This window comes from Pseudorca crassidens, chromosome 5 (assembly GCF_039906515.1).
Source record: "Pseudorca crassidens isolate mPseCra1 chromosome 5, mPseCra1.hap1, whole genome shotgun sequence".
NCBI lineage: Eukaryota > Metazoa > Chordata > Mammalia > Artiodactyla > Delphinidae > Pseudorca > Pseudorca crassidens.
This window is the reverse complement of record NC_090300.1, coordinates 118,764,959-118,779,068: the sequence shown is the minus strand read 5'-3', so window position 1 is coordinate 118,779,068 and position 14,110 is coordinate 118,764,959. Positions and strand designations below refer to the sequence as shown.

At 39.8% G+C, this 14,110-nt stretch overlaps 1 protein-coding gene across 11 annotated transcripts in view; it reads left to right on the top strand.

Annotated features, from left to right (window-relative positions):
* The window catches only part of ROBO2 (roundabout guidance receptor 2), a 1,654,780-nt gene that overhangs the window by 1,365,086 nt on the left and 275,584 nt on the right, over window positions 1–14,110 (top strand). The gene's annotated exons all lie outside the window — the stretch shown is intronic.

Sequence of the window (14,110 nt, the reverse complement as noted above, 5' to 3'; positions counted from 1 at the left end):
AGTGCAAGAGGGTTCCCTTTTCTCCACACCCTCTCCAGCATTTATTGTTTGTAGATATTTTGTTGATGGCCATTCTGACCGGTGTGAGGTGATACCTCATTGTAGTTTTGATTTGCATTTCTCTAATGATTAGTGATGTTGAACATCCTTTCATGTGTTTGTTGGCAATCTGTATATCTTCTGTAGAGAAATGTCTATTTAGGTCTTCTGCCCATTTTTGGATTGGGTTGTTTGTTTTTTGATATTGAGTTGCATGAGCTGCTTGTATATTTTGGAGATTAATCCTCTGTCAGTTGCTTTGTTTGCAAATATTTTCTCCCATTCTGAGGCTTATCTTTTGGTCTTGTTTATGGTTTCCTTTGCTGCGCAAAAGCTTTTAAGTTTCATTAGGTCCCATTTATTTTTGGGTTTATTTCAATTTCTCTAGGAGGTGGGTCAAAAAAGATCTTGCTGTGATTTATGTCATAGAGTGTTCTGCCTATGTTTTCCTCTAAGAGTTTGATAGTGTCTGGCCTTACATTTAGGTCTTTAATCCATTTTGAGTTTATTTTTGTGTATGGTCTTAGGGTGTGTTCTAATTTCATTCTTTTACATGTATCTGTCCAGTTTTCCCAGCACCACTTATTGAAGAGGCTATCTTTTCTCCATTGTGTATTCTTGCCTCTTTAGTCAAAGCTAAGGTGACCATATGTGTGTGGGTTTATCTCTGGGCTTTCTATCCTGTTCCATTGATCTAGATTTCTGTTTTTGTGCCAGTACCATACTGTCTTGATTACTGTAGCTTTGTAGTATAGTCTGAAGTCAAGGAGACTGATTCCTCCAGCTCCTTTTTACTTTCTTAAGATTGCTTTGGCTATTTAGGGTCTTTTGTGTTTCCATACAAATTATAAAATTTCTTGTTCTAGTTCTGTGAAAAATGCCATTGGTAATTTGATAGGGCTTGCATAGAGATTGCTTTGGGTAGTATGGTCATTTTCACAATACTGATTCTTCCAGTCCAAGAGCATGGTATATCTCTCCATCTGTTTATGTTATCTTTGATTTCTTTCATCAGTGTTTTATAGTTTTCTGAGTACAAGTCTTTTGCCTCCTTAGGTAAGTTTATTCCTAGGTATTTTATTCTTTTTGTTGTGATGGTAAATGGGATCATTTCATTAATTTCTCTTTCTCATCTTTTGTTGTTAGTGTATAAGAATGCAAGAGATTTCTGTGCATTAATTTTGTATCCTGCAACCTTACCAAACTCAGTGATTAGTTCTAGTAGTTTTCTGGTAGCATCTTTAGGATTCTCTATGTATAGTGTCATGTTATCTGCAAACAGTGACAGCTTTACTTCTTCTTTTCCGATTTGGATTCCTTTTATTTCTTTTTCTTCTCTGATTGCTGTGGATAAAGCTTCCAAAACTGTGTTGAAAAATAGTCGTGAGAGTGGGCAACCTTGACTTGTTCCTGATCTTAGTGGGAATGTGTTCAGTTTTTCACCATTGAGGATGATGTTGGCTGCGGGTTTGTCATATATGGCCTTTATAATGTTGAGAAAGTTCCCCCTATGCCTATTTTCAGGAGGGTTTTTATCATAAATGGATGTTGAATTTAGTCAAAAGCTTTCGTTGCATCTATTGAGATGATCATAAGGTTTTTCTCCTTCAGTTTGTTAATATGGTGTATCACATTGATTGATTTGTGTATACTGAAGAACGCTTGCATTCCTGGGATAAACCCCACGTGATCATGGTGTATGATCCTTTTAATGTGCTGCTGGATTCTGTTTGCTAGTATTTTGTTGAGGATTTTTGCATGTATGTTCATCAGTGATATTGGCTTGTAGTTTTCTTTCTTTGTGACATCTTTGTCTGGTTTTGGTATCAGGGTGATGGTGGCCTCGTAGAATGAGTTTGGGAGTGATCCTCCCTCTGCTATATTTTGAAAGAGTTTGAGAAGGATAGGTGTTAGCTCTTCTCTAAATGTTTGATAGAATTTGCCTGTGAAGCCATCCTGTCCTGGACTTTTGTTTGTTGGAATATTTTAAATTACAGCTTCAATTTAATTACCTGTGATTGGTCTGTTTATATTTTCTAATTCTTCCTGGTTCAGTCTTGGAAAGTTGTACCTGTCGAAGAATTTGTCTATTTCTTCCAGGTTGTCCATTTTATTGGCATATAGTTGCTTTTAGTAGTTTCTTATGATGTTTTGTATTTCTGCAGTGTCAGTTGTAATTTCTCCTTTTTCATTTCTAATTTTATTAATTTGAGTCCTCTCCCTTTATTTCTTGATGAGTCTGCCTAAAGGTTTATCAATTTTGTTTAGCTTCTCAGAGAACCAGCTTTTAGTTTTATTGATCTTTGCTGTTGTTTCCTTCAATTTCATTTATTTCTGCTCTGATCATTATGATTTCTTTCCTTCTTCTAAATTTGGGTTTTCTTTGTTCTTCTTTTTCTAGTTGCTTTAGGTGTAAGGTTAGATTGTTTTTTGAGATTTTTCTGGTTTCTAAAGGTGAGCTTGAATTGCTATGAACTTCCCTCTTAGAACTGCTTTTGCTGTGTCCGATAGGTTTTGGATCCTCGTATTTTGGTTGTCATTTGTTTCTAGGTATTTTTTAATTTCTTCTTTGATTTCTTCAGTGATCTCTTGGTTATTTAACAATGCACTGTTTAGCCTCCTTGTGTTTGTGTTTTTTACAGGTTTTTTTCCTGTAATTGATTTCTAATCTCATTGTGTTGTAGTCAGAAAAGATGCTTGATATGATTTCAATTTTCTTAAATTTTCCAAGGCTTGATTTGTGACCCAAGAAGTGATCATTCTGGAGAACGTTCCATGTGCACTTGAGAAGAAAGTGTATTCTTCCACTTGCAGGTGGAATGTCCTAAAAATATCAATTAAGTCTACCTGGTCTATTGTGTCATTTAAACTTGTGTTTCCTTATTTATCTTCTGTCTGGATTATCTATTGGTGTAAGTGACATGTTAAAGTCTCCCACTGTTATTGTGTTACTGTCAATTTCTCCTTTTATGGCTGTTATCATTTGCCTTATGTATTGCAGTATGCCCATGTTGGGTGCATAAATATTTGTAATTGTTTTGCTTCCTTCTTGGATTGATCCCTTGATCATTATGTAGTGGTCTTCCTTATCTCTTGAAACAGTCTTTATTTTAAAGTCTATTTTATCTGATATGAGTATTGCTACTCCAGGTTTCTTGTGGTTTACATTTGCAATGAATACCTTTTCCAGCCCCTCACTTTCAGTCTGTATGTGTCCCTGGGTCTGAAGTGGATCTCTTGCAGACAGCATATATAAAGGTCTTGTTTTTGTATCCATTCAGCCAGTCTATTTCTTTTGGTTGGAGCTTTTAATCCATTTACATTGAAGGTGATTATCAATATGTCTGTTCCTATTACCATTTTATTAAGTGATTTGGGTTTGTTTTTTGTGGGTCTTTTTCTTCTCTTGTGTTTCTCACTTAGGGGAATTCCTTTAGCATTTGTTGTAAAGCTGGTTTGGTGGTGCTGAATTCTCGTAGCTTTTGCTTGTCTGTAAAGCTTTTGATTTCTCCACTGAATCTTAATGAGATCCTTGCCGGGTAGAGTAATCTTGGTTGTAGGTTTTCCCCTTTCAACACTTTAAATATGGCCTGCCATTCCCTTCTGGCTTGCAGCGTTTCTGCTGAAAGATCAGCTGTTAACCTTATGGGGATTCCCTTATATGTTATTTGTTGCTTTTCCCTTGCTGCTTTTAATATTTTTTCTGTGTAATTAGTTTTTGATAGTTTCATTAATATGTGTCTTGGCATGTTTCTCTTTGGGTTTATCCTATATGGGACTCTCTGCACTTCCTGGACTTGATTGAGTATTTCCCATGTTAAGGAAGTTTTCCACTATAATCTCTTCAAATATTTTCTCAGACCTTTTCTTTTTCTCTTCTTCTTCTGGGACCCCTATAATTCGAATATTGGTGCATTTACTGTTGTCTCAGAGGTGTCTGAGACTGTCCTCAGTTCTTTCCATTCCTTTTTCTTATTTTTCTCCCTGGCGGTTATTTCCACCATTTTATCTTCCAGCTCACTTATCCATTCTTCTGCCTCAGTTATTCTGCTCTTGTTTCCTTCTAGAGTATTTTTAATTTCAGTTATTGTGTTGTTCATCACTGTTTGTTTTCTCTTTAGCTCTTCTTGATCCTTGTTAAACATTTCTTGTATTTTCTCCATTCTGTTTCCAAGATTTTGGATCATCTTTACTATCATTACTCTGAATTCTTTTTCATTTCCTCTCATTTATTTGGTCCTGTAGGTTTTTTACCTTGCTCCTTTGTCTGTAACGTACGTTTTTGTCGTTTCTTTTTTTTTTTGAAGGGTGGGGCTGTATTCCTATCTTACTGGTTGTTTGGCCTGAGGCTTCCAGCACTGGAGTTTACAGGCAGTTGGATAGAACCGGGTCTTGGTGCCGAGATGAGGATCTCTGGGAGGCCTCACTCTGATTAATATTCCCTGGAGTCTGAGGTTCTCTGTTAGTCCATCTGTTTGGGCTCAGAGCTCCCACCACAGGAGCTTGGAGTCAACCTCCGGCCTGGGAACCAAGATCCCAGAAGCCTCATGGCACAGCAAAAAAAAAAAAAAAGAAAAGAAAAGAAGAAAAGGAGCAGTATAATAACAGAAAATAAAAAGTAAAATAAAATTAGAAAGATAAAAAATATATAAGAAAAATAAAAATATAATTGAAACAACTGCAACAAGGTAAAACAAAACCACAAAAGAAAAATGAAAAAATTAAAAAAAAAAGGTGAACTAGCCAAAAGGAGCAGAACCATAACAAAGTACAAAGAATAAAATAAAATTAGAAAAATAAAAGATTTATTGGAAAAAATAAAAATATAAGTGAATCAGCAACAACAGGGTAAAACAGAACCCCAACCTAAAAGAGGAAAAAAGAAAAAAAAAAGAGGCCTTGACTATGGGGGGCGGAGTTTAGGCAGGGGTTGGAACTTAGGCAGGGGCAGGGTTTAGGGTGGGGCAGGGCCTAGGCAGGGGGTGACGTTTAAGCATGGGGTGGGGACTCTGCTTAGGACCTGTGCAGAAGAGGAGAGGCAGCACGTTCAAAGGGGGACCTCCAGAGTGTGGAGTTCCAGAGTTTGGAGATAAGGCCCTGGGTGAGGTTGCGTGGGTGGCGTTTAGGCCTAGTGCAGTTGCAGCGGGTTTCGGAGGGCGTCTCCGAGTGTAGAGGTGGGGCCCTGGCTGGGAGTTAGTGGCAGGGCTTGGGCTCTGCAGCAGGAGGGAGGCATCGAGGGCAGAGGATTAGGCCTGGGAGCTCAACAGGCTCCACAGTGCCTAGGTGGACAGGGAAAGCACTGGCCGCATTCCCTTCTGTTCCTCTGCATGCCCCCCCCCCCCGCAGGGTCTCCCCCATCACTGCCTGACCCTTAACTGTGGGTGGGTCCTGCTGGGTGTAGGAACTCTTCCTCTCCCCGAGCCTCCCCTCAGGGGTGCTGGTCCCTTAGGTCCAGCCTTTACTTTTGCTCCCCCTTCCCTCCCTCCACTCCCTCAGGACCCGCACGGCTGGAGGGGGCCTCGGTAGGCAGAGGATCAGGCCTGGGATCTCAGCAGCTTCCCGGGGGCCCAAGTGTGCAGGGGTAATGCTGGCCACGCTCCCTTTTGATCCTCTGCCCTCCCAATGGTCCTCTTCTTTCCCCCTCTGGGCGTGGGACACCTTCCCCTCCCCCAGCCGCCCCTCAGGGTTGCCAGTCCCGTCCCGCCTCCACTTCTCCTCCCCCCTCACTCCCCCCATGCCGCATGTCCTACCTGGTTGCTGGGGGCTCCTCCCGTCCCCTTAGGTGTCCATGGTCCCCCACCGCTGCCTGGTAGGTGCCCTAGTTGTGTGGAGACATGAATTTTGCGTCCTCCTCCCCCTATTTTAAAGTCAGTTCATAACCTTAATTCCACCTGCAAAGTCCCTCCATAGCAGTACCCAATTGATTAACCAGCAGAAGGAACTATTTCAGGGATTTCTTTAGAATTCTCCCTACTATAAGGTTGTTGGTTGGTCAGAAGCTTAGAGTGATGTAACTTGATTGAGTCCTCTCAGGAAAAGTTACATTTCGTGGAGTCTAGGGAACTATGGAGAGAAAACTCATGAAAAGGCTGCTTTAATTCCAAGGACACCACACAACCTTAAGTTTCATATTTGACTCATCTTATGGCCTGTCAAGAAAAACAGACGCCATCACAAACGAAAACAACTGTAATATAAATATCTTATATTCCATACCTTAAGTTATTTCTGATTATACATTAATAAATAAACATCATAATTTGCCCTTTGTTCTGAAAACATTTCTGCAGCAATGTTTCTCTCTTTCCCTCTTATCTAGATGGTTCCCATCAATACGTGATTATGTTTATTTTTCCCATTAAACACACACACACACACACACACACACACACACAAAGAATTTTTATTTTATCAATTTTCTCCTTATCTCTGCTTCTTATTTGTATTTTTTTGTCTGCAATTTCGTTCTGATTTTTTTCCTGAGTCTACTCTAAAATGCAGCATTATTTCCCCCAGCCTTTTACCCAAACTGCCTTTATCATGAAGCATGGTGACCTCCAAGTTACTAAATCTGATGGCCATGTCTGAGTATTCATCTTAATAGACCCATAATCAGCATTTGAACCAGATGATACACTTTGATGCACTTTCTTCCTTGATATGCTTTCTTCCTTGTTGGCTTCCAAGACATGATTCTTGAATTGTCTTTCTCCTGTCTTCCCAGCTACTCCTTTTTCTTTTTTTTTTTTTTTTTTTTTTTTGCGGTACGCGGGCCTCTCACTGTTGTGGCGTCTCCCTTTGCGGAGCGCAGGCTCCGGACGCTCAGGCTCAGCTGCCATGGCTCACGGGCCCAGCTGCTCCGCGGCATGTGGGATCTTCCCAGACCGGGGCACGAACCCGTGTCCCCTAGCATCGGCAGGCGGACTCTCAACCACTGCGCCACCAGGGAAGCCCAGGCTACTCCTTCTTTGATATATGTTCTGGTTTCACCTTCTTGCCCAAACCCTATATTTTGAAGTGCCCCTACTCATGGCATTTGAACTTTCTCATTTTCTATGCAAATGTGATTACCAGGTGATCTCAATGATTCTCATGGCTTTAGCCGCCCTCTCCATATGTTGATAGTCACCAAAGTTATATCTGAAGCCTGGAATTCTTCCTTCAACTTCCAAAACTATTGACTCAATATTTCATTTCAGTGTCCAACAGGAATCTCAAAATTAATATGCTCCATCCTGAACTACTAATATTTCTACTTTCCTTCCTGAAACGCTCTCCATCCACAATTTTTTACTTACTTAGGCCCGAAAACTTTGATTGATCTTGTACATCTTTCTTGCTCTAATCTCTTGTCCAATTCTTGTTGAAAACATAGCTCTTCTATTTTCAGAATATATCTAGATTATATTCATCTTCTTTGCCACTGCCCAAGGTCAAAAGTTCAGGCAATCACTATCTCTCACCTGGATTATGGCAAAATCGTCACGACAGGTCTCTCTAATTCTGCCCTTGCACCCTTCAGTTTATTCTCACATCAGCATCAGTGCCTAACACATCTCTGACTTCTCTCCTAATACACCTGCCAAGTCCTCATTTACTTTCTTGCTTTTTCATGCAGGTGATCCTGGCTTTTACCCCAGAGTCTATGCATTAGCTATTGGTTCTGCCTCATTAACTTTTCCAATGTGTACCCATCTGGCCAATTCTTACTTTCTTCAATTCTTTTCTCAGAAAGCTTCTTCTAAGGGAGATCTTCCCTTGTCACTCCTCTTAAATGGCAGTGCTCTCATTCCCACTTGACATTTCCTATTCCCCCTTCCTGTTTTATTTTCTTCTTATAACTTACCTATCATCCACCTAGACTATAGACTCCATGTGGTCTGATACATTTGTCTGCATTTTCCTAACTATCTCAGTGCTTAGAGCAAAGCATGGAATATAGTTAAGTGGTCAGTAAATATTTCATGGTGGGGGGAAAAAGATAAGTAAAGTATATTGACATAGAGTATACTTGGCTACAACCCTATAAGGTAAATAGAGCAGGTATTATTTTATTTTCCAAATGAAGGCAATTATTATGTCTTGCCCAAGGTCACAAAACTAGTTAAGTGTGAGAGATTAAACCAAAACTCAACTCTCCTGACTCCTAACCTGGTTTTCTTCCTACTGCAATAGGTGCTAAAAATATAGCGTTATCTGTTCTGGGGAGCTATAGTGCAATGTCCCCCAAGAACCTGGAAATAAAGAAATAAGATTGCCTTTTGAGAGTTACTTTATGAAATCAACATATAATTAATCAGTTACTTTAAAGAACTAGAATTGCTTTTAAACCAAAGGGACCCTTACCTATTAAATGGCTTAACGTTTCTAAGGAAAGAATGTTTTAATAAGAAAAGGCAGACTTTCTAGAGGCAATTTAAAAGGATACTCAAAAGCAAAAGTTAGTAAAATGTGTCCAAAGGGAGGGAGCCTCATTCAGCCAGTGAACTATGAGAATTCCAGAGCCTTTGTGTCCATGGGTGAGTCAGATTCTCTTAGGCCATGCCAATGAACATTTGATTCAGCTCCCTAACTCATTTTTTTTTCTGATATAATCACCAAACAATATTATGATTAATACTTGATTTTCCACGCAGCTCTTGTCTCCCTGCAGAAGTAAAATTCCTGGCAAAATGTTCTCCTGCAGTCTTGTCCTGATGTTAACTATTTCTTAGTGAAAGTTAATAAATTGACCTTATAATTATGATTTGGCTTCTGTGAAAAGACATGTACTGACACACATATTCTGATTCATTTGACAGTTATAGTCTAAGGACTTTTAAAAAATCAGTTTATGATTTAATATATCAGTTTCCTGAACTTGGTTAACTGAATGTGAATCTCTTCTGCACCTTCTCCCACTTCTGCTAAATATGAAGATGCTCTTAACCTTTCAGCTGTGGAAGAAAATCAACCACAGCCTCCTTCGTGTCAGCTGCTATTTGAAATGCTGGGCAAGAGAAGACTCTGAAGGAGAGTTCTGGCTTAGTGGGGAGGACCTTTCTTTTTTTAATAGAACATTAGCAAGATACATTAGCTGAAGTTCAGCTACTTTAGGGAATAATTAGTTGGTTAAAGACTGCTCTGGTCCTCAAAAGAGGGAGGAATTGTTCTTGTAGATTAGAAGCAATTATTTTGGCAATTTGGATTTTTATCAAGAGTGGTAGGGAAGGACAGTTGGGGCTAAGGTCACCTGCGAGAGAGAGTGGGGAGAAACAGCTGCAGGGAACAGGACACAAGTGAGGCGCAGTGGAAAATTCTGTCTTTAGGGATGTCTCACACACGAAAACCAGGTTTCTAAGTCTGCCAGGCTTAGAGCCAAACACACACTCACTGACATCCTGACTTACCAAGTACATTTGGTCACAAATAGTTTTAATTCTTGCATTTCTACATTTATATATGTTTCAGTAAGCTGTGTTTTGATGGTTGCTCCATTTTAAAGTGTTGAATAATAGCTAACAAAACATCTAGGGAAACTATTTTATTTCCTGAAAGAAAGCTCCAGTCCTCTTATTTGTTTGTTTTACTCATTACTTGCCTTTCTAATTTATTTCATCATGAAAGATAAATATTCGGGAGGTTTACTGTGACAACTTCAAGTTTCTATTGTACTGTAGTCAGATCTTGAATAAATAATTAATTTGATGGAACAAAGAGCAACATAAACATATCAAAACATACTGGCACAGTGTTTAAATAACACCTGAATTTTAGTTGTAGTGCTTACATTTTCTTTTTAAAATCAAGGTACCATTTGGTTACCACAGAAGTAAAAAATGACTAGTGGAAGGTGAGTTGGAAAAAGGCGTCATGATTTTTACGGGAGGGCATGAAATGACTTATGATGGCAGGTGAAGGGATTAATGAGGAGTAGACAGGTTACCCCTGGCTCAGGAACCAGGACTGACAGGAATGGGGGATGGGGGTGAAATGGGATAAAGAGTTTTGTGGTTGAGAATGTTAAGGTACCTCACTAGTCATCATGAATATTTTCCCTTAACATGGTGGGTAAATCATTGATGATGAAATACAAGGAGGTGGGATACTTCAGGCATCAGGAAGGCTGCATTTATCTCCAAGTAAAAGGAAGGATAACTCTAATAATTAATCATGTTTTCTCATTAGCCTAAAGTTGTTAAGAGTGAATCAGGAAGGACATGTTATGTCAACAATATAAGTAGAGGGACTTCCCTGGTGGCATAGTGGTTAAGAATCCACCTGCCAATGCAGGGGACATTGGTTCGATCCCTAGTCTGGGAAGATCCCACATTGCCGCGGAGCAACTGAGCCCGTGCGCCACATCTATTGAGCCTGCACTCTAGAGCCTGCATGCCACAACTACTGAAGCCCAAGTGCCTAGAGCCTGTGCTCTGCAACAAGAGAAGCCACCGCAATGAGAAGCCCACGCACCGCAACAAAGAGTAGCCCCTGCTCGCCACAACTAGAGAAAGCCCGCGCACAGCAACGAAGACCCAAAGCAGCCAAAAATAAATAAATAAATAAATTTATTTTTTTAAAAAAAACAGGGCTTCCCTGGTGGCGCGGTGGTTGAGAATCTGCCTCTAATGCAGGGGACACGGGTTCGAGCCCTGGTCTGGGAAGATCCCACATGCCGCAGAGCAGCTAGGCCCGTGAGCCACAGCTACTGATCCTGCGCATATGGAGCCTGTGCTCTGCGACAAGAGAGGCCACGACAGTGAGAGGCCCGCGCACCGCGATGAAGAGTGGCCCCCGCTTGCCACAACTAGAGAAAGTCCTACAACAGAAACGAAGACCCAACACAGCCAAAAATAAAAATAAATAAATTAAAAGAAGGCTCAACATTAAAAAAAAACAACAACAACAACAGTATAAGTAGAAGGAGCACCATATAATCTGGAGTCTCCAACAGCAAGAACTGCAGGTATCAGCATTTCACACTAGCTTTCTAAAGAGCTTGTTTTAAACTCAGGCCAAAGCACTACAGAGCTACATAATGAAAAATCTAGACTTTTTAAGGTATCAAAGAAGGCCTGGGATTTGAACACATGGACAGGCATGACTAGAGATGTATTGTCAAACTTCTTGATTCGGGGGTGATGACAAGGGCTTCATTATAATTTGTGCCTCATTCTCTATTATAGAAGATATTCTCAAATGGTCTGCCTGACATTATGTGTCTATGCACAGCATCATCACCAAAAGGAGACACATCAATTACAGGAAGCCGTGCTATGTTTTTCCCCAGTGTTTTGAGTCAATGACATCCTGATGGTAGAAGTTGCAAGGTCATAATGTGCTTTCTTTATTCATTTGATAACCCATGAAGAAATTAAGACATGAGGTTTTTTAACTGAAGAAAAGTATAATACAGAGTGAATAATACAGAAAATTTCAAAACTCTTACTTTTTTAAAAAAAATGGACAATTCATTGAATTTTACCCTGATCTTACTTTTTGTGGGTTCAACATCAGGAGCACTGATGTGGCGACCAAGAGGTTATCAGTGCAAATTTGTCTTTTTGTTGAGTTGATCTTACGTTAATTTGCTCTGGACATTGGATATTGGAAGGTATTTCTTTCTGTGACGAGATGGCTAGATTAGGAGGTCAGGAAAATAAGGATGCAGTGTATTTCTGGATTTAAACAGCTCATTTCGTATGGTCCATCACAAAATCATTGTAACTAAAATAACTTGCATTGGTCTCAACAGATCTATTAATCTTCTGGGTCATATATTGTCTGTGTTTGATTGAATCTCTTTGTTTACAGGTTATCAACAGACTTCTTTTCAGAACTGCTCCTTTAAATTCCATGATGAAGGAAGAATTCTTACTGGCTCAGGCCATTTTTTTTTTTTTTTAAGATTTATCATTTATTTATTTATTTTTAGCTCCATTGGGTTTTAGTTGAGGCACCTGGGATCTTCGTTGAGGCATGCAAGATCTTTCGTTGCAGCACCCGGGCTCTTCGTTGTGGTGCATGGGCTTCTCTTTAATTGGGGCATGCGGGTTTTCTCTCTCTAGTTGTGGCACGTGGGCTCCAGGGAGCGTGGGCTCTGTAGTTTGCGGCATGCGGGCTCTCTAGTTGAGGTGCACGAGTTCAGTAATTGTGGCGCACAGGCTTAGTTTCCCTGCGGCCTGTGGGATCCTAGTTCCCCAACCAGGGATCAAACCCATGTCCCTGCATTGGAAGGTGGATTCTTTACCACTGGACCACCAGGAAAGTCCCTCAGGCCACTATTAACGTTAATTTTTGTTTTTAAAAAAGATGATCTTTTAAGCCCCCTTTATGAACTCTGGGTTCAAGTTCATATAATAATGTTTCAGTCTAGTCTCTGAGAAATTCCTGTAGCCAAATGGTACAGTTCGGCACTGTGGGACACACAAATTTAGGGGGTTCTGTTAGTGACAGGAAAGACCGCTGCTTCTGAGAATGCTTTTTTACAAGTCCACATTTTAGGTAAAGCCTGATGGGAGGAGAACACATTTCTGGACATAGTTAAGAGCCAGGAAGAGTATGGTACACTTCTGTGTCTGTTCTTTTTATTTGAATTGAGATTGGCAATGCTGAAACAAGAACGTTCGAAGGAGAAGGTTTGGCATCGATCTCTTCAGTATACTTCAAAATAGTTCTTTCATGCATAGGGTAACTTACCATGGAGACTTGTTTTTTTAAACTCAATACCTATTAACACTGCTCAGAACATACACTGGAAAATATTGCTCTAGATAATCTGAAATCTCTTCTTGGATTAAACTATAAGTATAAAAAAATGTGAAAATGAATTACATCAATCAAGTACCACCACCCATCTCTCCTGCAGCTCCATGCCTGAATTGTTTTTACAGAATTGCATTTTGGAACTATGCCCTTGGGCCACACTGAGGATCGTTAGAAGAAACAGCCCTGAGAAACTCATTACTTTATTTACTGCAAGAATTTTGTTGAGGATGTTGTTCTCTGCATTACCCTGCAGACACCTCGCGAGAACCCCCTGGAGAAATATATCTCCAGAGTCAGTACGAAGAATAGTCTTCTCTTTCCTGAGCAAGTGGTTGTTGGTCTCATGGACACTGAGAGTTACAAAAATGATTGTTTTCGAGTTTATACTAGGGACTAGAAAACACAGAGCAATTTAGGGCACATCTCTATGATTGGTACAGAATATCACAGCTCTTTTGTGATGGTCTCACTGCATATTTTTAAAAGTTTTCCTATTTTATTTTCTTTCACCTTGATACATTCACTACTTAGTTTAATTTGCTTTTGTAGTATGTATTTTGTAAGCAATCTAAACTCTTTGGTAAAAGCAGAGTATAAATAAGCAAACTAGCTTTATAATATGAGTGAGACCAAGATATCTTTGAAAAGCCAATGGCCTAATCTTAGATGAAGAACTTGATTGTCATTTGAAATAGCCATATCTCCATGAAGTCTCCTAGTGCGGAAGTATGTTGAATGAGGGTGTTGTTTGAATCAGAATTTCTGAGGCCAATGCCTAAGCATAGGTATTTTTTAGAAGCTAGTAATTCTAACATGTATAATCACAAAGAAAGGCATTTCTGGACTGGAAGAGAGCAAGTGCAGTGCCTTGAGAAGGGAACAAGCTTGGCATTGCTCCAAGAGAATAAAAAGCCCTGCCTTCTTGGCTCAGAAGGTGTTGAAAGGAAAGGTGTGGGAGATAAAGTTGAGAAGTAGACAGGCTTGATTTCAAGCAGAGCCTTATAAACTATGATAAGAAGTTACATTGCATTTCAAAAACAATAGAGGGCCACAAGAGGGTTATTTGTTAAGTCAAGTTTATTAAGGTATAATTGACATATGGCAAAATGCACTCTTTTTAGTATATAGTTCTATGCATTTCGATAAACACGTAGAGTCAGGGAAACATCTTTGGCCATCAAAACAAAGAAAAATTTTTATCGCTCCAAAAAGTTCCATAATGTCTCTTTGGAAGTCAGGCCCTTCTCCCACCCTGAATTCCTGGTAACCATGGCTCTGCTCTCTGTTGCTATAGTTTTGCTTCTTAAAGAATATCTTATAAATT